This window comes from Phocoena sinus, chromosome 17 (genome assembly GCF_008692025.1).
Source record: "Phocoena sinus isolate mPhoSin1 chromosome 17, mPhoSin1.pri, whole genome shotgun sequence".
Lineage (NCBI taxonomy): Eukaryota > Metazoa > Chordata > Mammalia > Artiodactyla > Phocoenidae > Phocoena > Phocoena sinus.
Window position 1 is genome coordinate 46,167,447 of NC_045779.1, and position 23,815 is coordinate 46,191,261.

General features: G+C 45.1%; 1 long non-coding RNA gene across 2 annotated transcripts in view; it reads right to left on the reverse strand.

Annotated features, from left to right (window-relative positions):
- The window catches only part of LOC116742668, a 110,192-nt gene that overhangs the window by 6,936 nt on the left and 79,441 nt on the right, over positions 1–23,815 (reverse strand). The window contains exons 3-4 of one of the 2 annotated variants that reach the window (XR_004346535.1): positions 21,422–21,517; positions 8,904–8,991 (exon numbers count right to left, since the gene is read on the reverse strand). This is a non-coding gene — a long non-coding RNA (uncharacterized LOC116742668). The remainder of the gene's footprint in view (positions 1–8,903; positions 8,992–21,421; positions 21,518–23,815) is intronic. The other variant, XR_004346536.1, reaches the window with a different exon arrangement.

The window sequence follows — 23,815 nt, forward strand, 5'->3', positions numbered from 1 at the left end:
GTTTCATGAAGAGGGAGTGAAGAACAGATCCAGTCACTTTAAGACAGAGCCTAGGGCTTCCCTGGTGGTGCAGTGGTTGAGAATCTGCCTGCTAATGCAGGGGACATGGGTTCGAGCCCTGGTCTGGGAGGATCCCACATGCCGCGGAGCAACTAGGCCCGTGAGCCACAACTACTGAGCCTGCGCGTCTGGAGCCTGTGCTCCTCAACAAGAGAGGCCGCCATAGTGAGAGGCCCGCGCACCGCGATGAAGAGTGGCCCCGGCTTGCCACAACTAGAGAAAGCCCTTGCACAGAAACGAAGACCCAACACAGCAAAAAATAAAAATAAAATAAATTAATAAACTCCTACCCCCAACATCTTTAAAAAAAAAAAAAAAAGACACAGCCTAACCGTGTCCCGGGATGTTGGAAACAGCGGTAATGTCCGTGGTGGGAGCCGTTCCCGCGCTGGTGTGGTTGGGAACCAGGTGGAGTGGGCTGAGGCCAGATGCAGGGAGTAGTCAGGAGAGCATGTCAACTGACGTTTGGCTCTGAAAGGGGGTCAAGGCCACCTGCAGGGAGCTGGATGCGGGATCAAGTGGGTTACATTTCCTGTGTTGCTGAGTGTGGTGATGCACTGGTGGAAAGAAGCCAGGACATGACCGGGAATAAAGGTTCAGGAAAGAGAGTGGAGAGAGATGGAACAGTTCTAGGTGCCCAGTTCTGGAGATAGGGAGGGAGGGAGTGAAGATGCTGCAGCCTGTTCATCACACAGAGGCTGACGGCCCAGTGACCTCTGCTTCCCCCAGGAAGTAGCGAGAGTGGTCGTCTGCTAAGAGAGATGGGGCCGGGATAGGCTGGATTGTGGAGGGGAGTGGGGCAGGACCGACAGGGGTGACGAAGCAGTGGGGAGGCCCACACGTGTGCAGCAGCACCAGTTGCCCCATTTGGGGGGTCTCTCCAGCAGTGAGACTGCTGTGGATACCCCACTTGACTCGACGAGTCAGATGTCTCCTTCCCAGCATCACCTGGTCCTGGCCCTTCCTATCTACCTGCTGCCCCTTCAGGAACCGGCACCAGACTGAGCAGGGTGTGTGTGTGTGTGTGTCTCTTATAAAAGCCCTGTCAACACTTCATTGCCTGAAATGAGTTCAGTCTCATGTGAAAGTTTTCATCATGTTGATTCAAACCCTGCTTCCCAGATAGCCTATGTCTTGGGGTCTCAGTAACTTCTACAAACTCTTCTAATTCTATGTTCCAAAGTCAGACCAATCTAGGTTTGAATCCTGTTTCTGCCCTCACTAATTATATCCTTGAGCAGAGTTTTACCTAACTGTTCTCTACCTCAATTTTTTCAACTATACAATCATAATAATAATACCGTCTTAGGGGGTTGTTGAAGGATTGAATGAGAAGGCGTGTAAAGCATTTGGCACAGTGTCTGGTATATGGTGTGAGCCGAATAAATGATCGCCATAATAACAAAATATTAGTGACAGTGCTTAATGTTAATCTTATCAATGTTAATAATAATTATAATTATGGTTCATCAAATATATAAGGCAGCTATGTTTCCACTAAACTTTTTTTCCAGCTTAAAGATCCTCAGTTCTTTAAACATTTTCTCCTGGGGCAAGGTTCAAACAGCAGCTCTGTCAGGGGTAGTGAGTCCCGTGTCCCTGGAGGAATTCAAGCAGAACGTCAAGCGTCACTCCGTCGTGATGTTGTAGAGGGCCTTGAACTTCTGACCGAGGCTTAAGCTGAGAAACCCTAGAGGTCCATTCCACCCTATGTCCTTCCAACCTTCTGACTTAAAAAACAAGGTCAGAAAGTGTACAATAAATGCTTCTCTGTGTCATAATCATTGTCATGTATGTTTGTCATTGCTATCGTATTTTAAAATTTATCACTTTTAATAGTTGTCATTGTTATCATTGTCAAGGCCAGGGTTTTAATAAAAATGCCCATCTTCTAAAGTCTAAGATTATTGGAGAGGGTCTGATTAATTCAGAAAACAACAGCATCGTGCTAGATTCCTAAGGCTGTGAAAATGTGTAGTGTTACCTTTCTTGATAAAAATAATAGCAACACTTACATGGTGCTTATTCTTTAAGTTCTGCCCGTCTCACATGCATTCATTACCTTGATCCTCATAAAACGTTATGAGGAAGGTATTGCTGTTATCCTCATTTGACAGAGGGGAAACTGACACTCAAGAGGTTAAGTGGCATGCCCAAGGCCACAGGCTGGTGAGTGTGGGAGCTGCACTAGAGCCAGGGTGAACTGGTTTCAGATCCTTTCTTGACCACTAAGCCATACAGCCTCTCTGCTGAGGACGGAAACCACAAACATTTCACCTTGAGTTTTTGCACCATTTCCCAGAAGAACTCCAGCCCCTTAAACTCATTTCTTAGTTGAAAAGGAGTCTTTGAAATCACTTTGGCCCCCATTTTACAGATGAGGACCCTGAGACCCCAGCAAATCTGGGGACTTCGCCTGAGTCCAGGTCTTTATTCCCGGCACAGGAGCTTTTCTGCCCAACATGCTTTTTGTCTCCATCACTTCTTTTCAAGGGGGTGAGGCCCGGGCCCTGAGTGGTACTCAGGGCCCTTCTCTGGCCTTGACGGATGCTGGCAGAGAAGATCAAGGGCACAGTTGCCTCGTCACAGAGACTGGCGTTTCCGGGCCACAGTCAACAGGCCTTGCCTGCGCCTTTAAAGAGGAATCAACCCAGTCCCTGTTAGCCCAATAGAAGCCCCACTAACTGGACACCTTAACTCAAAAACTAGGCCTTTCCAGGTCAGACCCAGGGGGTTTTCTCCTGGTCTGCCCCACCTCCGTCTGTTTGTGCCGAGATCAAATAAATAACTTCACCACCAGGGAGGTGTTAGGAGCCAATTGGGAATTCTTTATCTGAGATAGGACTTGATTGGGAACAACTCGGGATGACTAATTATGGCTTTGAGGGGAATTCGCTTAGTGGCTGCCACATTGCGTGAAGGATTCTTCCCACGTAAACTGGGCCATCTCACAGCTCTGAGGCTGATCATTTAATTAGCTCCATAGATAGTCAGATGTTATGGTAGCCAGTGCAGCACGTCAAATAGACAGTTTTACAATGGTCGTGCAGGGAGGCTTCACAGTCCGTGTTCATGGTAGCTGACGTCTTGTGCTGTTGAGAGGCTGGCTCCCCAGGGCTGCCACCAGAAAATCCTCTTAGAATCTCACCAGGTACCTGTTTTCCCTTTGACTGAAATTCGGAAAACTCTTTGTTAAGCTCTCAAGATTTTAAAAATTAAAATTTTATTCATTTGATACTTTTTCTGGAATTTTAAAAACAGACACAAATGTAGAAAGAAGGGTATGAACCCCATTGACTCAACATTCAGCTTGAACCATTGTCCCACTGTCTTTTCATTGAGCCTCCTCCAATCAAACAGTTTTATTTATTTGTTTGTTCATTTTTGCTGGAATATTTTAAAGTGAATTCTAGACGACATATCATTTCACTTGTAAATACTTCAGGATTTATGTCTAAGCAATAAGTACTTTAATAAAAACATTATTTGCTGCTGTTATCACACCTATCATTACCAAGAACTCCTTAATATCATTTAATATCCTGCTGATAAGATATAACAACAACATATTTGGATTCAATTGTTGTCTAATTGGTTCAATTTTCCCCAACTGTCTTCAAAAATGCCTTTTTACAGTTGGTTTATTTGAAGAGAATCCAAACAAGTTCCACACTCTGCATTTTTAAAATCTCTATAAATCTCTAACAATTCCCCTCCCAACCCCACTCCCTTTTTCATGCCATTTATTTGTTCAAAACCCGAGCCATTTGTCCTATAGAGTTTCCCTTGCTCTGAGTTTGGATGATTGCATCTTTCTGCTGTCATCTAACATCTTCTGTTTCCTTATAAAATGAAATCTAGAGACGTGATTGGAGTCAGGTTCAATTTTTTATTTTCATTTTTTTGCAAGAATTCTTCATAGGTAGTTCTGGGCTCTCCCTATTGTGTCAACCTCTGGAGGCACCTAGGGACTGGTAGACTCAGTCTTAGTGAAATTCACATTGATCAGGGGCTTCCGGTGATATTGGCCTGATCCATCCATTATAAAGTCTCCATCATCGCCTAAGTCTGTTCTTTTATTAGGTGTGGCTCAGTCAACCAGACTTATTAACCTTTAAAGAATAAACTCAGTTTCCGTTAGTTGTGATTTTCCAACTGTAGCACCAGATTTCTTTTCTTTATAATTCTGTGTATCATTCTGAATGCTCTGTGATCCTGTCCAGAATAGTTTTCCCTCAGGAGAGCAGCTCTGACCTCCCGAGTTCTCTGGCCCTGGTGAGCTGGGATCGCCATGTGGGGAGTCTCACTCTACATCGAAAGGAACTCCAGGGCCCCACCACGAACCATAAAGTAATTCAACTAGAATATCAGCAGTTTTGATTGTTTGATTTCCTTTTCCCTTCCCTTCTTCCCCCTCTTGGTGGTTTTAGATAGATGAGGCAAAGTATTCTCATGGAAATACGAATACTTCAGTTTCTCACGTCTTGACCCCATAGGTCGTGTTGACATTTGTTAAGCATGTCCAAGTGCCTGCTTCGTGCAAAACATGTTCTGTGATCTTGCTCGATCCCCATGACATCCTTGTGATGTCAGGTATTCTCTCTAGCCCCACTTTTCAGATGGAAAGCTGAGATTCTGAGAGATTCAGACAGAGCCCCTGCTCCTAGCCACCACGTCACAATGTCTCCTAAAGATATGTGGGGAGCTCTGTCAGGTTTTGTTCACCTGTTTTCCAAGAATATCCACTCTTGGTCATAGGGTCCAATCTGGAGGTCAGCAGGGCTGTGGAGCCAATGAGTCAGGCAGAGTGGCCAGTACTTAGCATGCTCTTAATAATGAAAATTTGTTGAATGAATTACTTAGTCGTTCTGATGGACATATATACACTACCAAACGTAAAATAGATAGCTAGTGGGAAGCAGCCACATAGCACGGGGAGATCAGCTCGGTGCTTTGTGACCACCTAGAGGGGTGGGATAGGGAGGGTGGGAGGGAGGGAGACGCGAGGGAGAAGGGATATGGGAACATATGTGTATGTGTGACTGATTCACCTTGTTATGAAGCAGAAACTAGCACACCATTGTAAAACAATTATACTCCAATAAAGATGTAAAAAAAAAAAAAAAGGAGATTAAAAAAAGATTTTTGCTTGGTAAGTAAAAACTGTCATCATATGAATAATCAAAAAAACCAGATAATCCCAAATATCCTTATATTTAGCTTTGGGAGTGCCTTATCTGACTTAGGCAAAGTAGGCAAAGTTTTACTTCCCTAATTATATTTTGTCTAGGCTAGTGACACTGAAAGCCCAGTCAGTCCATGGAACACTAGTCCCTTGAGATGGTTAATCATGGTTCTGGCCAAAGAGCCTCATAAATAAATCATGGAGCCCCTTTTCCAAGTAATACTCTTTGAAGTCCAACAAAATTACTTTCTGTAGACCACCTTTGGGGAATGCTGGTGTAGGCAAGTTTTAAAGCTAGTTTGTATCACCTCATTTCTCCTCTGAGGAATGTGATATGCTCAGTCACAAACAGGGGAGGCCCTAGGAAATAGCCCTGATGAAAGTTTGCCATCCGCAACCTATAAAGTAGGTAAGAGAGACAGCCAAGTGTTTATAGCAAAGGATGAAAAAAGATGAGTATGTTTATAGCACATGGATCAAGGCTAGACCTCCTAATGTTCTAGGGCTGTCTGGTTTTAATTATTTCAATTTATCTATTTGGAATTGACTTTTTCTCTGTTGGGTGCCTGAGTTTCTGGCTTCCATCCATGAGATATGAGCTAAAAACATTCGAGAATAGCATAAAGGCAAACAATGATCTGCTCCTGAAGAAGGCTGCTTCGGCAGAGTTGCTGCTTTGCCACTTTTCTCCCTCTCTCTTAAGGATCTTCTTGCTGACATGATTCTTTGTTATGTAAAAAAACATCAACAAGAGCTTCCCTGGTGGCGCAGTGGTTGAGAGTCCACCTGCCGATGCAGGGGACACGGGTTCGTGCCCCGGTCCGGGAAGATCCCACATGCCACGGAGCAGCTGGGCCCGTGAGCCATGGCCACTGAGCCTGCGCATCCGGAGCCTGTGCTCCGCAGCGGGAGAGGCCACAGCAGTGAGAGGCCCGCGTACCGCAAAAAAAAAAAAAAAAAAAAAAGATTACTGATCACAGATCACCATAACAAATATAAGAAGAAGAAGAAGAAGAAGTTTGAAATATCACGAGAATTACCAAAATGTGACACAGAGACTTGAAATGAGCAAATACTGTTGAAAAAATGGTGCCAAGAGGCTTGCTCAACCCAGGGTTACCACAAACCTTCAATTTGTAAAAAAATGCAATATCTGCAAAGCCCATAAAGGGAAATACAATAATGCAAGGTGTTCCTATATAGCATAATGGTTAAAAGTTTGGCCTTGTGTGCCAGAATTGTCTGGGCTTTAATCCTGGCTTTCCTAGCTGTGGAAACTTTGGACAAGATGCTTAACCTTTTGTGCCTAAGCTGCATCATTTATAAAATAAAGACAATAACATTTACTTCTTTGTGGGGTAATACCTACCTCATAGCATCAATGAGAGGATGAAATGAGTTAATATGTGCACTTCCAATAGTGCCTTACATAAAGGAAGTGCTAGTAACTGTTCACTCCTGCTGTGATTAACTGTCTTCTCTGATTGGGTCAGATGCTGAGAAATAATTCCCACTTAAAATGATGTAAGTGGAACAAAATGATGTGAATTGTATTCAAAATAAAAAATCAAACAAACTAAAAACTTGTATTTTAAGAAACTGTCTGAAGGTTATCTCCAGAATCTGTTCTTCTTAAGAAGGTCTAAAGTTATTAGGTGATGCCCTAAAGTGGTAGAGTAAAGGTTTCCTTGTCTGCTAAGCCACTTGCAGTGTGGGGAAAATAAATAAATAAAGCCTTCTTATTAAGTCTTTTAAGTGTCTCTTCCTAACATATTTTCAGATGAGTTAATACTAAGTCTTTTAGGCAATAGAAAAAAATTAGAGTCTTGGCCCTGTGGTGCCAGATTTGCCTTCACTGCAACTCCTTGGTCTGGATTGTGGAACTCACACATCTGCCTCATAACAGTATATATAGGTGTTTAGATGAGCACATAGATTAATTTGTAAAGCCAGGCCCATCCAGGTATAATATCTCACAAAGGGAAAGTGAAAAACTTAAGTTCCTCTTATAACTTAAATGAACAAGCAAAAACTTTTCTAATCAAAAGACAACGAGCTTTCATTTAAAACAGTAGCTCTTTGTAGTAACTGCCCATTTCTTCACAAGCCAAGAAAAAAGGTCGGGTATTCAATTGCCTGCTTGTGACATGACTGACAATTTTATCAGCTTTATTAAGTACTTGTCTTAAATTTTCATACATATTCTGGAAGGTAATGGTATCCTTGTATCAGTGAGGAGCTATAGCTTTGGTGCATCTACTTGACTACGTAGACAGGTCTTCTGATACTACCAGCTAGAGCTCCAGCCCATTCCCCATCCATCCCAAATCCTCTCTTCTAGTCTATGCCATGAGGGTAAGTGAGTTGTCCATACCAGTTGGCCAAGGTTAGCAGCATAAAATATCTTCATAGACTTCTTTACTCAGCTCATAGGTTGCCATACTGACAACCCTAAAATAACACCAGCATTCAGAATGTCACTGGGTTCACCAATTTGCATTGACTCATTTCACTTCATTGTGCTAACAAAAATGGCTGCTTTATATCAGCTGCCATTTCTGTCATTTATGTTACTGGACAGAGGTACCCTGTCAATCACTATGCTTACTTTGCTCTGATCATTATTTGTTACTTTTTTTTTTTTTTGGCATCAGGACTGACAGTTTGTCAATAAACTTAGCAGTTCCAGGTTTTGTAATTAAATACAATTCTATACATTTGGTTTCCACAGATTTCACATTTTAATCCCCTGATACACTGTGTTCTGCTCCTAACGTTAGACTATTTTGATAGCTTTTATATAGTGCTCTGTGTACATTTCAAAATGATGCTGGATGTTGGATAAATTTATGCCAGAATTTAGGAGCATCTCTAACATATGTGACATGTGATGGCATCGATTCATTTTCATGGCCAGTCCGGTGGCAATCCATATTGCAAATTATTGCCTCTGTGTATGTGTTTGTGTTTTATTCTGTTTTGTCGTCATTTGCCTGGTTTGCATCTGATACCTTTGCAACACTAACAGGCAGTTCATGAGATTTATTCATGTGGTTATTACACTTGTCCAAAGACAAATACCTTTTAAAACCACAGTCCCCAGGAAAGCTCCCATTTCCAACACAATTTTCACCTCTTTGCAACCACTGATCCACAATGGGTTCAAATGAACTTTTTAAAAAATCAGATCAGAATCTCAACTCCAGCACACAATTATACATTCTTATACAATGCAAACTAAAAGATGGTCAACTTCCAAAAGAGATGTTTTGATTTATTACTGAAAAGAACACATTACAATACATACAGGGATTCAGTGTTTGAGAATCCACTGTAACAAATGGCTCTACTTTTTTCCATAGCACTTATAGCTTTCTAACATATTATTTTCTTGTTTATTATAGTTTTTTTTTGTGGTCTGTCACTCATCTCTTCCCCCACAGGAATAAAAGCTCCATGAGGTAGGGATTTTTGTCTGTTTAGATTTACAGCTGTATCCCCAGCCTGCAAAACACTGTCTGGCACATAGCAGGTGCTTAATGAGTACTTGTAGAACGAGGGCATGAATGAACGAGCAGTGCAAGCATAAGGTGGGTTCCTGAATGAACCCTGTGACCAGCAGCACAGAGACAGCATCAAGGACCCAGACTCTTTTTACCTCTCAGCTCTGCCATCCTCAGTGAGAGCTTTCTCCTGGGTTGGTTCCTTTGGGGTCACAGAGACAGCTGGAATTATCTTGTTCACAGCTATGAGGAGAGAGAAAGCATTTGATTGGGTCAACCTGGGTCTGTGCCCTTAGTCAGGGTTGGGAGGGTGTTGATATATATATGGAGAATGGCTAAAACTCATCTGGATCCACTCTTTCTCTGACAGCCAAGTTGAAGGGTTAGAGTCAGCATCTCCTGAACATGTAGTGGGCCAGGCAGAGGCTGCTGAACACCTGCAGTGAAGAAGCGAGGGTGGAGAATGGGAGGTGGATAGGAAACCAACGCTGTCTATTACAGCACTATTGATTTTTACAATATCTAATAGTTCAGAGGGTTAAAAGGAAATAGGAATTTTTGTCTTTTTCCTCCATCCCAAGGTAGCCAGAAGCAACCTTGCAATGGTGTTTTACTGAGCACCTATTAAGGGCAGGGTATCAGTGAGAGACAAAACCCAAGAACTGCCAAGCCTTGAGAACTTGGTGGCTGAGACCCAAGAAATGGGGAGGAAAGATGATGCTGATTTTTTTAAACCTGGTATTGGCATAAAGAGGTGTCAGAATTGTTTCTAGACAGGGTGAGTCTAAGGTGGGAGCCAAGGGTAGGTATCCAATAAGCCAATCATTCACCATTCAATAAATAATTAGTAAAGATCTACTCTGTGCCAGGCAATGCTCTAGGCACTGGGATGCAGCGATGAGCAAACCTTGACCTTCTACTGGCGAGAGATAGATAATTAACAGAACATTAATAAAATATGAGTATAGCAGACAGTGATATGTGCTATGGAGAAAAATAAAGCAGGGAAGAGGTTGGATGTATTGACTGGGGAGGAGAGGGCTGCAAGTTTCAATAGCGTGACTAAGAAAGGCCTCCCTGAAGAGGTAACATGTGGACAAAATTTGGAGATGAGGGAGCAAGCCCACAGATACTGGGGAAGGGGCTCAGTTTAAAAATTTTTAAATGTCAGATACTTGCAGAACATCTAAGAGCTTATTCCTATAATGAAGTAGAAATTATAATACATATATAAAATAGACTTGGGACTTCCCTGGTGGTGCAGTGGTTAAGAATCCGCCTGCCAGTGCAGGGGACATGGGTTCAAGCCCTGGTCTGGGAAGATCCCACATGCCGCGGAGCAACTAAGCCCATGCGCCACAACTACTGAAGCCCACACGCCACAACTACTGAAGCCCACGCGCCACAACTACTGAAGCCCACATGCCTAGAGCCCGTGCCCTACAACAAGAGAAGCCACCGCAATGAGAAGCCCACACACCATGACGAAGAGTAGCCCCTGCTCACCACAACTAGAGAAAGCCTGCACACAGCAACAAAGACTCAACGCAGCCAAAAATAAATTTAACTCATTAATTAATTTAAAAAATAAAATAGACTCACATTCAATCCAGAGTAGGAAACAGTGGATTACCCTTCTAAAACCTGGATCCAACCAGAGGAGTTGACCCCTGAAGGGCGGGAGAAAGAAAAAAAAAAAAAAACTAACAAGGATTGGAGAATTCTTGAACAAAATCTTCCCTCATTACTCCATTAAATTTGAGTTTTGAAATAAACTTCTGTAAGAGAGTGTTACTATGCTCTACAAATTTGGGGCCCTGAAATTTGGCTTCTAACACTGGGTAAAGTACACTTTCCCTACCAGCCCAGTTTTGGTGGGGGAGAGGAGACGGTGAAGATATGAAATGAAAAATATTGGGACTTCTCCAGTGGTCCAGTGGTTAAGACTCTGCACTTCCAATGCAAGGGGCCCAGGCTCCATCCCTGGTCAGGGAACTAGATCTCACATACCACAACTAAAAGATCCTGCATGCCCCAACAAAGATCCGCATGCCGCAACTAAGACCTGGCGCCGTCAAATAAATAAATAAATGTTAAAAAAAAAAAAAAAAAAAAAAAGGAGTGAAAAAATTTCTGGAAAGCACTGCCACCCAAGATGCTGCTTCATTAGTATCAGTCTTGTTTTACTGTTTTCAAACTTTATAGGGACTTGATCTTTGATTTCTAAAACTCAGTGCAATACTGGCATCCTAATAATGTTTATTAATCAGGGCGCAACATATCTATAGCATTTCATTTCTTAACGAAAAAGTGTACAAGATAATGCACACATTGAGCATGGCCGTGTCTTGGTCTACTCTGCTGCTTCTTGAAAACCACCCCTGTCCCCCATCTACCCAGGAAAGGGGAGCCCCTGCCCCCCTCACTGGTTGAGGAGTCCGCAGGGGTCAAAGCTATTCAGTCCACGCCTTCTCCCTAGATGCCAGCACTCCCTGCCCAGATGGCCCCAAACCAACTCCAGGGCCCGTGCAGGGCCTCTTCTCTGGGCCGGTCCTCTGGAAGCCCTTGGTGGAGCTCAGGCCCCAGGCAGGCTGAGCAGCGCTGTTTGCGGGGGTGTGCATGCAGCTGGGGCTGGGCCCTGGGCACTGGGCGTCTGTCTGCATCCGGAGAGCCTCTCTGGGTGTGCTGGGGAGCAGGTGGTGGGGGCCAGGTGTGAGGAGGGAGCCCCGCCCACACCCCACGTTCCAGGGCAGTACTCCAAGAAGTCTGAGAGTTCTGAATTTGATCCTGACCTCCCAGGGCATTAGGCAGTCGTTTGTCAAGGTAGGTAGACAAACCCTATTCTATTTAACATTTTGTGGGTTTAATCATTTGTAAAGCCTTGACATGCAGAATAAGGGCCTCTACTTGTACTCTTGCCCTGGACCCTGCAAACGTTTGAGACCCACCTGACACTAAGAGAGGAAAGTCACTTTTGCAATACCAGTGAGTAGACACCTTAGAGAGAAGAGATAAAAAGGAGGAGGTACAAATACAGTTTGTGTAATGGAAGCGCTTCCGCAGCCCATCAGAAGCATCGGGAGGAATTTTTGCTAGGCGATACCATCAACTAGTAAATACCGTTTCTGGCACTTCCTCCACTGCAGCCTTTCTCTCCTATGTTCTCAGTGGTGTCCGATGTAAAACGGGCTGGCCTCACATCAGATTCCAAGAAGTTCAAGGAAGTACAGCCTTCTTGACTTAAGAAAATAATCTGACAAAACGGTTCTTTAATTTATTAGAAGATATTAAAATGTTTATAAACATATTCTTTGAATGAACATTATATTTCATTGATATATAGTGTGGGTGTTTGGTTACAACAGTGAGTGAAATCTGTTCCAAAAAATCTGGAAGCTTTTTGTTTTGTACTTCCGCGAAAGAGCTTCTGGGACCGTGTTCCAGGTTCTGTGTTGACATGGGTTTAAACCGTCATCTGTAAGCTCAACCGCCTTTCAAAGCTTTACCTCCAGCCCTGGCCTCTCTCCTGAGGGGAGCTCCATGTATCCACCCGCCCAGTCAACTTCTCCATCTCCCTCCCCACACTCAACATGGAGAGGCCTGTGTTCATTTCCTGTGGCTGACATAACAAATTATCGCATACTTGGTGGCTTAAAACAGCAGAAATTTTGTCTCCTACAGCTGTGGAGGCCAGAAATCTGAAGTCAGTGTGTCAGCAAGGCCATGCTCCCTCTGAAGGCTCTAGGGGAGAATCCTTCCTCGCCTCTTCCAGCTTCTGGTAGCCCCAGGTGTTCCTTGGCTTGTGGCTACAATGAATCCAATCTGGGTATCCATCTTCACTGAGACTTCTTCCCTCCCTTCAGTGTCTCTGCATCTCAAATCTCTTTCTGCCTTTCTCCTAGAATGCCTGTCATAGGACTTAGTGCCCACCCTAAATCCAGGATGGTCTCATCTCAAGATCCTTGACTTAATTACATCTACAAAGACCCTTCTTCCAAATAAGGTCACCTTCACAGTCCCAGGGATTAGAACCTGGACATAAAATCCGTCCAAGTGGACAAACCACTGTTCAGCTCACTACATAATCCATTGCATTTCATCAAAACCAGTTCCTGGGACTTCCCTGGTGGTCCAGTGGTTAAGAATCTGCTTTCCAATACAGGGGACGCGGGTTCAATCCCTGGTTGGGGAACTAAGATCCCACATGTCGCGGGGCAACTACTGAGCCCACATGCTCTGGTGCCCACACACCACAACTAGAGAGAAGCCCGCATGCCGCAAAAAAGAGCCCATGTGCAGCAGCTAAGACCCGACACAGCCAAATTAATTAATTAATTAATTTAAAAACAAAAACCCACAGTTCCTTCTGCCGTCTCTGTCTGGGGGAGGGGTGGTACCCATGTTCCCAAAGTGGACATGGGAAGTCATCCCTGACCCATTCCCTCCTTTTCCCTCCCATCCAGACAGTCACCAAGGGCTGTCAATCAACTCCTCATAGCTCTGGAATCCATCCCCTTTGGTTTCCACTGGTTTCCACTGCCACCCTCGCTGGCCTTCTCTCTGTGTTTCAAACTCCCACCTCAGGGACTTTGCTTGAACTCTTGCCTCTCTGGAAGGCTCTGTCCCTCAAGCTTCACAGACAGGTTGGCTCTTTTCACAGAGCACTGAGCTCAAGTATCATCACTTCTGAGAGGGCTTCCCCTCCTGATCTGCCTCAAATAGCCTTCCAGTGACTCCGTCACATCTCACGGCTTTATTCTTCCCAAACTCCTTTGAACCATATTTGTAGATTTGTTCTTTTCTGTCTCCCTCACCACACACACACACATACACACACACACACACACACACACAGACACAGACACACACACACCTACTTGAGGCCAGAGAGCCTTGTCTATGTGTTCAGGTCTGTATCCCTAGTCTTGAGACTAGTGCCTGACATGGAGTGTTTAATAAAAAGCTACTGAATAATAAAAAGCTACTGAATAAATGATTGATGCTTCAGTGCTTGCCTTTATCTCCTTTGTCTGTTCAAACAGCCACGTGACCTTTTAACTGTCTCAGGTCAAATCTGATCACACTTCTCCTGGGCTTAAAGATCATTCACCATTTCCCACAGGATTGTTCTGGGTCCTTGGCTTGGCATTCAAGGCCCCCAGTGAACTTGCCAGTGTACCCCAAACACTTCCTCAAACTTGCCCTCCAGTCACACTTAAGGACCATTTCATGGCTCTGGTGCTGTGCCTTTGCACCCGATGTCTCCTCTCTGGTGTCATCCTCTTCTTTCAGCTTGGGGTCTGACTCTGATTCTTCACTCAAAACCCAGTTCCTGTGTCACCGACTCCACAAAGGCTTTTCTGACTTTTCCCCTCTGCCATCCTGGTACCATGTTTTTACTGTTGCATTTTCATACGATTGTATCACTTGCTTTCTTTGCTGCTTCTCTGTTTGGCCTGACTTCCTGAGGATAACGGCCAGTGCTCATGTCCAGCACTAGCACTGTGACTGCTCTGGACCAGCATCCCTTTCTACTTCCTCCGACCCTGCAGGCCTCCTGCTGCCGTCTCAGCTCTGGGACCTCACGCTACATGCTCCTGGGAGCTTCATCAGGCTGCTGTTTGCCTCTGGAATGCCTCCTGGCATTGCCTTTGGGGCACCTTGTTTTCTAGAACTGCTTGTCTGGCTTCTGACTCACCCAGATGGCCTTATTCCCCTGCATTTACGTGGGCTCAGGTTCCATGGATTCCAGGTCCTTGCCAGCTCCCCTTGACCTGCTGCCAGTGACTAGTCTTCACTTAGTTGGAGCAATAGACTCTGAACCAGGGTCACAGGGTATCCCAAAGCCAGGAAGATGAGTTTCAAAGAATGCAGAGAAGTGCAGCAAAGTAAGTTCCAAGAAGTGTCAATTTAGCAATCATGACTTCACTAGTGATCTCCGGAGGAAAGATATTCAGAGTCGTGATGAGAGAGGCCAGATCACAGGTGGCCAGCAGGAGACCGACCGGGTGTGAAGACGTGGGAGCAGAGGGGTGGGTGCTCTTCAGCTGTGTGAGAGTAGAAGGAGAGAGAGGGGTAGTGTCTGAATCCGTTCAGGCTGCTCTAACAAAACACCACAGACTGGGTGGCTTATAGACAACAGAAATTTATTTCTTAGCGCTCTGGAGGTTGGAAGTCCGAGATCAGGATGCCAGCATCATCTGGTTCTGATGAGAACTCTCTTCTGGGTTGTAGACTGCTGACTTCTCATTGTGTCCTCGCGTGGCAGAGAGCAGAGAGAGGGAGCAAGTGCTCCTATGACGCTTACAAGGTTACTAATCCCATTCAGGAGGGCTCTAACCTCATGACCGCATCTAATGCTAATTAGCTCTCAAAGACACACTTCCTAATGCCATCACATCTGGGGACAGTGAATCTTGGGGGGACAACATTCAGTCCACAACAGATGGAATGGCTGCTTAAGGGTAGCAAGGTTGAGAGAATTTTGTGGTTGATGTTAGACTAGAGTGCCTCGAGCACCATAGCAGACTCTACTCATATCCTCAAGGATCCCTTTACCATTTCTGGCATGCCCTCTGCCAGTACCTGTGTCACTGTTAAAGGTGAGGGTTTCTCAGCCGCAGCTCTATTGACATTTTGGGCCAGAAAATTCTTTGTTAGGCTTGGGGTGGAGGGCTGGAGAGAAGGGTATCTGTTCTATGTATTGTGATGTTTGGCAGTATCCCTGGTTTCTATCCACTGGATGCTATTAGTACCTCCACAACCAGTGTGACAATCAAAATTGTCTCCAGGGCTTCCCTGGTGGCGCAGTGGTTGAGCGTCCGCCTGCCGATGCAGGGGACACGGGTTCGTGCCCCGGTTCGGGAGGATCCCACATGCCGCGGAGCGGCTGGGCCCGTGAGCCATGGCCGCTGAGCCTGTGCGTCCGGAGCCTGTGCTCCGCAACGAGAAAGGCCACAACAGTGAGAGGCCTGCGTACCGCAAAAAAAAAAAAAAAAAAAAAAAAAATTGTCTCCAGACATTGCCAAGTGTCCCCTGGGGGGACAATATCACCCCCAGTTGAGAACCACTGGTTTAAAGGTGTGGGAACCCACTTTGGCAAACACACGGCTGAGGGGGAGTGTCTGGGAAATAACAACCCCTCATCCTGTATAGCCCTTGACCGATGCCTGACATACGGGGCATGAATGCCCCAGCTCCCTCACCCCTTCGCAGGAATACTTCGGAGGCACGTGTTCTGTAATGTTTTCCAGTTTGCCCTGCGGGATTCAGCTCCAGTGCTCACTGTGGTACTTGGCTTGCCATTGCTTTTGGTGACTTTCTTTTTCCATATCACTCCTTCCCCACCCCACCCCCTTCACCTACCCAGTCCCTCCCACCTCAGGGTCTGCTTCTAGGGTGATCCGCACTAAGACAAGAATGACTGAAAGTGGAGAAGTGATATCAGGAAAGAGAAAGAGATGAATAAGGAGACAAATGGAGCAAGGGAATGTACTGCATCGAGAATATAAGGAAAGAATAAGGAAAGAATGATTCTCTGAGTTCTATGATGTTCTATGGAAAGGAAGAGAAAATGTGAAAGAGAGGGTTTGTGTCAGGGAGGAAGGTGGATCAGGGAGCAGTTTCTGTATGGCTTCAAATTCTCCAGTAAAACAAAAGATCAGGTCAGCCGCTAATGGTGAGGAAAAGGAGTGTAGCACTTTCCACTCTGTTTCAAAAAAAGTTACTGTTCTTGGGACTTCCCTGGTGGCACAGTGGATAAGAATCCATCGGCCAATGCAGGGGACACGGATTCAGTCCCTGGTCCAGGAAGATCCCACATGCCGCGGAGCAACTAAGCCCGTGTGCCACAACTACTGAGCCCGCATATCACAACTACTGAAGCCTGCACACCTAGAGCCCATGCTCCCCAATAAGAGAAGCCACTGCAAGGAGAAGCCCATGCACCACAACGAAGAGTAGCCCCCGCTCGCCACAACTAGAGAAAGCCCACGCAGCAATGAAGACCCAATGCAGCCAAAAATAAGTAAAATTAAATCTTTTTTAAAAAAAAAAGGAAGAAGAAGAAAATGTTACTGTTCTTCACGATGTAATAGGGCATGGTTAACTAAAAGGTTCCAAATTCAAGTACTCTGGGGAAATTTGCATACTATTTGGTGCTTCATAATGTTTATCAGTGATTAAAAGTTCTGATAAACTGTTTTTTTAAATTGATTAATTAATTTATTTGACTGCATCGGGTCTTAGTTGCGGCATGCAGGATCTTTCATTGCGGCGCGCGGGCTCTTCACTGAGGCGCGCAGGCTCTCTAGTTGTGGTACACAGGCTCTCTAGTTGTGGCACGCGGGCTTAGCTGCCCCGTGGTGTGTGGCATCTTAGTTCCCCAATCAGGGATCAAACCCACGTCTCCTGCATTGGAAGGCAGATTCTTAATCATTGGGCCACCAGGGCAGTCCCCTGATAAACTGTTCAAGGTGAGACCATTTTAACACTTTTTGGAAATTTCAGCTTTACTGAGGTACAATAGACATATAAAATTGTAAGATGCTTGAAGTGTACATCGTGGTGATTTGATATAACTTTTTGTTCAACCTAGCATTTCCCAAATTTATGGGGGAACACTTTCCTTCCTTAACTTCTTCCAAAACAAAACACAGAAAACCCCGTTCATATCTCAAAGGACACATGTAATCTCTGGGACACATTCTGGGAACCACTGTGTGAGGGCCCCAAGAGGAGGCTATTTGTGAGCCAGCCTAAACGGGGTGGGGGTCAGCTAAGGACAGATGAGTCTGTTTGTGTGCAGAATTAACACTATTTCCTGTTTTTGTTTTGTTTTATCTATCGATATTAACTGACCTAGAGCAAAGAGCCCCTAGAAATGCAGCCAGCTTCCAAGAGGGTGGAAGGTGACAGGGACGAGGGAGTTGGGTGTTAGTGACACAGTGTTGAAATTGCTGGCCTGGGGAGCTGAGACCTGACCCGGGTTCTCTTTTCACTCACCATCTTCTCCAGAGGATGGTGCCAAGGCCTCTGGGGACAGGGGGAAGGGGTAGACGATTCTGTGTGAGGCATGACAAAGGAAGGGACCACAAAGCTGAGTCTTAATGAGTAAACAGGTAGGTAGTTTGCTAGGTAGGTAAGAAGGGAAAGGACATTCCAGGCAAATGGCATAAAGGTGCAAAGGTGTGGAGGGGTAAAAGAAGGTGGCAGCTTCTAGAACGGTTGAGAAATTCAGTGGCAAGAGCCACGGAAATATGGGGAGAACAGAGAAAGGTGGGTAGGGTGTCACGGGGTACAAACTATAGAGGGGGTTTTCAAATGTGGTAGGGAAAAAAGAGCATGGATAGAAGTTTTGTGCATTCATCATTTTGAATGTTTCCGAAGAGTTTATCACTACTTTCTAGGTAATCTTCCTTCCTTGATTTGTATTTCCTCTTTAACTCAAGCTGTTTAGGATAAATTTTAAAAACATATTTCCAGGTGGTAGTGACTTTTTATCTTCTGTTGATTACTAAATTCTAGTCTTACTGTATTACAATCAGAAGATTGTACTCTGCTTTTTGAAATCTATTAAGGTTTTCTTTATTTCCTAAAATATGGTCAATTTTGGTGAATTTTCCTCAGGCTCTTCTATTATCTATCTTTAGAGGAAAAAACCCCATATAAATTAGTTCTACCTTATTATTTATGTTATTTCGTTCTTTTACATGTTGTGTGTGTGTGTGTGTGTGTGTGTATCCACATCTACTTATTCTCTTATGGACCAAGAGTCTTGAATTAAATTCTATCTCCAATGACTTTCTATTTCTCTTTGAAGTTCCTGTAAAGAAGTTCTTAATCTTGGGAATACTGTGATCACATTAGTAATTTAGAAAAGGAAACTTGGGGGCTTCCCTGGCGGTGCAGTGGTTGAGAGTCCACCTGCCGATGCAGGGGACATGGGTTCGTGCCCCGGTCCGGGAAGACCCCACATGCCGCGGAGCGGCTGGGCCCGTGAGCCATGGCCGCTGGGCCTGCACGTCCGGAGCCTGTGCTCCGCAACGGGAGAGGCCACAACAGTGAGAGGCCTGCGTACCGCGAAAAAAAAAGAAAAGGAAACTTGGGCAGCAATGTGGAGGAGGGTTTTGGGTGGAGATTGGAGGTGGCAGACTAGGAGTCCAGGCAGAGGTCATGGAGAAAGAAAAGGAGGTGACATACTGGCACAAAGAATCACCTGGACATGCGGGCATGCAGGAGGTGGAAAAGCCCGGAGGACCCAGGATTCTGGGAGGCTCCAACTGCTGCTTGATGATGATGCTAGTATCCAGGCTTGAAGGTGGGATAGGGTGAGTAGGGTGTCCTCACAAAGTATTATAACAAGCTGTTGCTCATTTGACTTATCTCTATCTACCCAGTAAGGGCAGGCCCATGTCTGCTTGCTGTCTATTGTCTCCTCTGAGCCTGGCACAAGTGGTTCCTGGCACACAATGCAGGTTGCAAGATGGAATTTAATAAATGAATGAAACATTGTCACTGAGGTGGGTGTGAGGCCACCAGGGGAGGTGTCCAGCGGGTGGCGGGGCATGCAGGTCGGAGAGGGGTCATGGCAGCAAGTCCTGGGTGAGAGAGCATGCCCGCTGAAACAGGGGCTGGTGCAGGGTGGTGACAAAAGAAAGGGGTCAGGGTGGAATTGTGGTGGGGTCAGGGGGCTGCCCTTTCTGCAAGGGACTCAAGTCTGCCTGAGGCCATGGCACCCATGCACCGGGAATTAAGAGATCTGGGAATCTCTCCTTCTGTCAGAGGATTTTAGTTGCCTGCCCTTTCACCTCTGTTTGCTGTCTATTCTATCCACGTCACTTCATTGACTATTTCCCCACTTCTTCATCAACTCTTCTCCAGGTTATTTTTTTCTCTCCCTGTATTCTCCTGTCTCCTCTTGGATTCTTCATCCTCCAGTTCAGAAGACAGAGGGCCTGGGCTGTCCGCTGGCCCCTCACTGATCACCTGCAGGGTTTCAAGGCACTGCTCACCTCTCTGTGTCTCCAATCCATCATCTGCAGTGTATAATAAGACCTACCTTCCCCTGTCATACCACCTTTACACAGGCCTCTCTTTCTATAGAAATAAACTACTGTTTAATAGCAGTAAAGACTTTCGCCACCTTAAGCCAAAATTCTGTGGCGATTCATATGACACTGCTCCTAAATGCTGTCAACTCTTCAGAATTCTTTGGGTGGCTGGGTGGGCTCTTATAGGACAAAGCAGGCGTGGCCTCAGAAGGACGCCTCTAGCGCTGGGAGCACGCACTAACCCCCTCTGCCTTCCCAGCACTCCACCTGGAATGCCATGGAGCTTGACAAACATTTGCTGAATAAATAAAAGGCGCTGTTCTCTATCACATTAATATTCATTAAATGATAAAGTGTAAGAGATGAAGAGAATTCTTACAGACATAGTCTTTCCATGGGTTGGGAGGGAAGGGACATCCTCAATCAGAGGCTCAGCACCCAGAAGGCTACGCAGCCTGGGGTCTGGAGGCGGCAGCTGGAAAGGGCATTCCTCTCTGGTCAAGGAGGGGAGCCCAGACCCCAGGAATGGGCCTATGGGTTTCCAGGAAGGACCCTCAGCAGAACCCTCCCTAGGAAGAGACTTCCAGTAACCACACCGATGGGATTAAGGAACCTCTCCCCTTGAGGTACCTGGACACAGCTGGGCTTGACTGTAACTGGCGAAAAGTAACCTACAAACTTGGGAGTTGTAGCATGTTATGAAAATCTTTTAAAATGGAGAAGGAGCTGCCTTCATGGCTGTTGAGAGCATTTATGGATCAGCTGGGGGAGATGGAAAGAACAGATTTTTGGGGTGAGGACACCCAAGCCCCGGGAAAGTGCTCTAGGGAGCAGAGCTTCCTCACTGTGGTCTGGACTCCTCTTTGGGCATCAGTTTGCTGTGAGCCTCCTGACTCATGTGTAGAAATCATGCATGTGTAGCTATGTGCATTTGGGGTGGGGGGCTGAAGAGTCTATGGCGAAGGAAAGACCCAGGCATCACTGACCATGCTCTGCCACCGCCGAACGAGTCTGCAAGATGATGCTGTCCCCTTCATCAGTTCCGTGCCCAGAGACCCACCTTCTTGGGACAATTTTCCCCACCATTTCTTAAATCTCCCACTTTATTTCTTCAAGGCTCTTTCCTGGGAATTTCCTGGCGGTCCAGTAGTTAGGACTCTGCACTTCCACTGCAGAGGGGGCTCGGGTTTGATCCCTGGTCGGAGAACTAAGATCCCAAATGTCATGCGGTGCAGCCTGAGAAAAAGGCTCTTTCTCATTTTTCTGGATTCTAGTACTTTCTGGCTCCCCAGGGACCTCGATCCATCAGCAATCTTCTTGATTGCCTGTCAGTTTCTCTATCCATTGGCTTCCTCCCTGTTGGGCCTGACATGCTCAAATCCCTTCCCCATGGAGTGTGGCTGGGAGGGGGAGTCCTTCTCTATCGTTCCCTATAGCTGTCTCTTTCTTCCCTTCCCAGACAAGCTTCTGGAAAGACTTGTGAACATTTGTTATCTCTACTTGTCTCTTATTCAGATTTCAGCCTGATCCAATCTGTTTTCCATCTTTTTCCTCAGAAACCTCTCTCCAAGGTCATCAGTTTGCCAAATCCAATTCCAACGGAACCCACTTTCCAAACTTACCTTACTTGTCCCCTTTGCAGTATTTCACATCTACATTTCCTCCTCCTTGACGTTCTAAGGAGGGTGAATATATAATTCATCTTCCAAACTGGGCCACTGTTTAAAGTGAAAAAGGGCACTCATTAATTATTATGCCAGGCTGTCCTAAACCAAGACTCCCCCAGGCAAACTCAGACTTATGGTCTCCCTTCCGCCAAAACCTCCCTCTCTCTTCTCTGGATGCTCATCCTCAAGCTCCTTTAGGGGATCCTTTTCCTCCATCCTCTCCTTAAATGTGCCCCGGACACGCGTCCGTTCTCATGCTACCATCTCCCTGTATGATGTTATCCGCCCGTGGCTCAATCCCTATCTGTCTACAATATCTTGATTTCTATACTCCACATACAAACCCAACTGCTGAATAGAAGTCTCTACCTGGTTGTCCTAGAGGCAACTCCACATCTATATCTAAAACCATACTCATTATCTTTAAGCCCAAACATGCTCCCTTCCTGTGGATGAATGGTAGAGGGAGGAATATGAAGGAAGCGGTGATTAATAACATAGCTTCTGCAACCCAAGTGTCCATTGACAGATGAATGGATAGAGAAGATGGAGTATATATACACAGTGGAATATTACTCAACTATAAAGAAGAATGAAATAATGCCATTTGCAGTAACATGGATGGAACCAGAGATTATCATACTAAGTGAAGTAAGTCAGAGACAGACAAATATCATATGATATCACTTATTTGTGGAATCTAAAAAAGGATACAAATGAACTTATTTATAAAACAGAAACAGACTCACAGACATAGAAAACAATCCTATGGTTACCAAAGGGGAAGGGGAGGGAGGGATAAATTAGTTTGGGATTAGCAGATACATACTACTATATATAAAACAGATAAACAACAAGAACCTACTATATAGCACAAGGAACTGTATTCAATAACTTATAATAACCTATAAAGGAAAAGAATCTGAAAAAGTATATTTATGTATATGTATAAATGAATCACTTTGCTGTACACCTGAAACTAACACTACATTGTAAATCAACTATACTTCAATAAAAAAAAAAGAACATAGCTTCTGGAGTTATGACCACCTGGGTCCAAAGCCACGTCCTAACCTTGCATATTACGGTATTTATTTAACCTCTCCAAGCCTCAGTTTCTTCACCTGTAAAATAGAGACAAAATCGCCGACGTCATGGGTTGAGACAAATAATGACAATGAGACAATAATGACAATGACAGATATTTAGAGGGCACCATATGAGCCAGGCACTTCTATGTGGCTCACATGTATCACTTCATTTCATCCTCATGACAGCTCAGTGAGGCAAGTGCCGTTATTATGCCTATTTTACGGATGAGGAACCAGAGGCCCGGAAAGTTTAAGTGACTTTCTCTGTGTCAGTGGCTGAATTGGAGTTCAAATTCAGGCAAGTCTGGTTCTAGAGACATTTTCTCAATCACCTCGGTGTTCTGTGTGTACCAAGTGCTTGGAACAGTATCCAACAAGTAATAAGTGTTTGGAAAATTATTTCCACCCTCCATCCAGTCCAGCAAGCTGTCTACTCAGGAGGAGGCCTGTTTTCCTCATCCATCCTCACTCTACATCTGTCAAGTCCGGTCAACTATACCTTAAAATGCTATGTGTTTTCCCAGAGTTTACTTATTTATAATTCTTTTTTAAAATTTATTTTATTGAAGTATAGTTGGTTTACAATGTTTTGTTAGTTTCTGCTGTATAGCAAAGTGATTCAGAGAGATATATATATATATTCTTTTTCTTATTTAATTATTATTCTATATTCTTAGTTCATTGTTCAAGACGTCTTGATATTTGAGAAGTCAGCTACCAGAGTACCAGGTATGAATGGAAAGGCCCAGATGTCTGCATAGTTTGAGGTTTTCCTTCCAAACCTCCATTCTGTTTGCTTTCTTAGAACCTTGCCCCATTGCTATGAAAACAAGCCTGGGCCTGCCTGCTGGAGGATGAGAGATGCTATGGAGCAGAGATGAGCCATCCCAGCTGAGGCCACCCTGACCAACCAGTGCCCAGCCAAACCAGGAGCTGACCACAGACCCAAGACCAGAGGAGCCGCCTAGCTGAGTCCAGACCAAACTGCTGACCTGAAGAAAGGTAAGCTAAATAAATGGTTTTTGTTTTTGACCACTAAATTTTGGAATAGTCTGTTATGCAGGAAAAGCTAACTGGTATACTTAGATACTGTATTAGTTGGCAGAGGCTGCCATAACAAGATGCTGTAGGGGCTTCCCTGGTGGCGCAGAGGTTGAGAGTCCTCCTGCCGATGCAGGGGACGTGGGTTCGTGACCCGGTCTGGGAGGATCCCACATGCCGCGGAGCAGCTGGGCCTGTGGAGCCATGGCCACTGAGC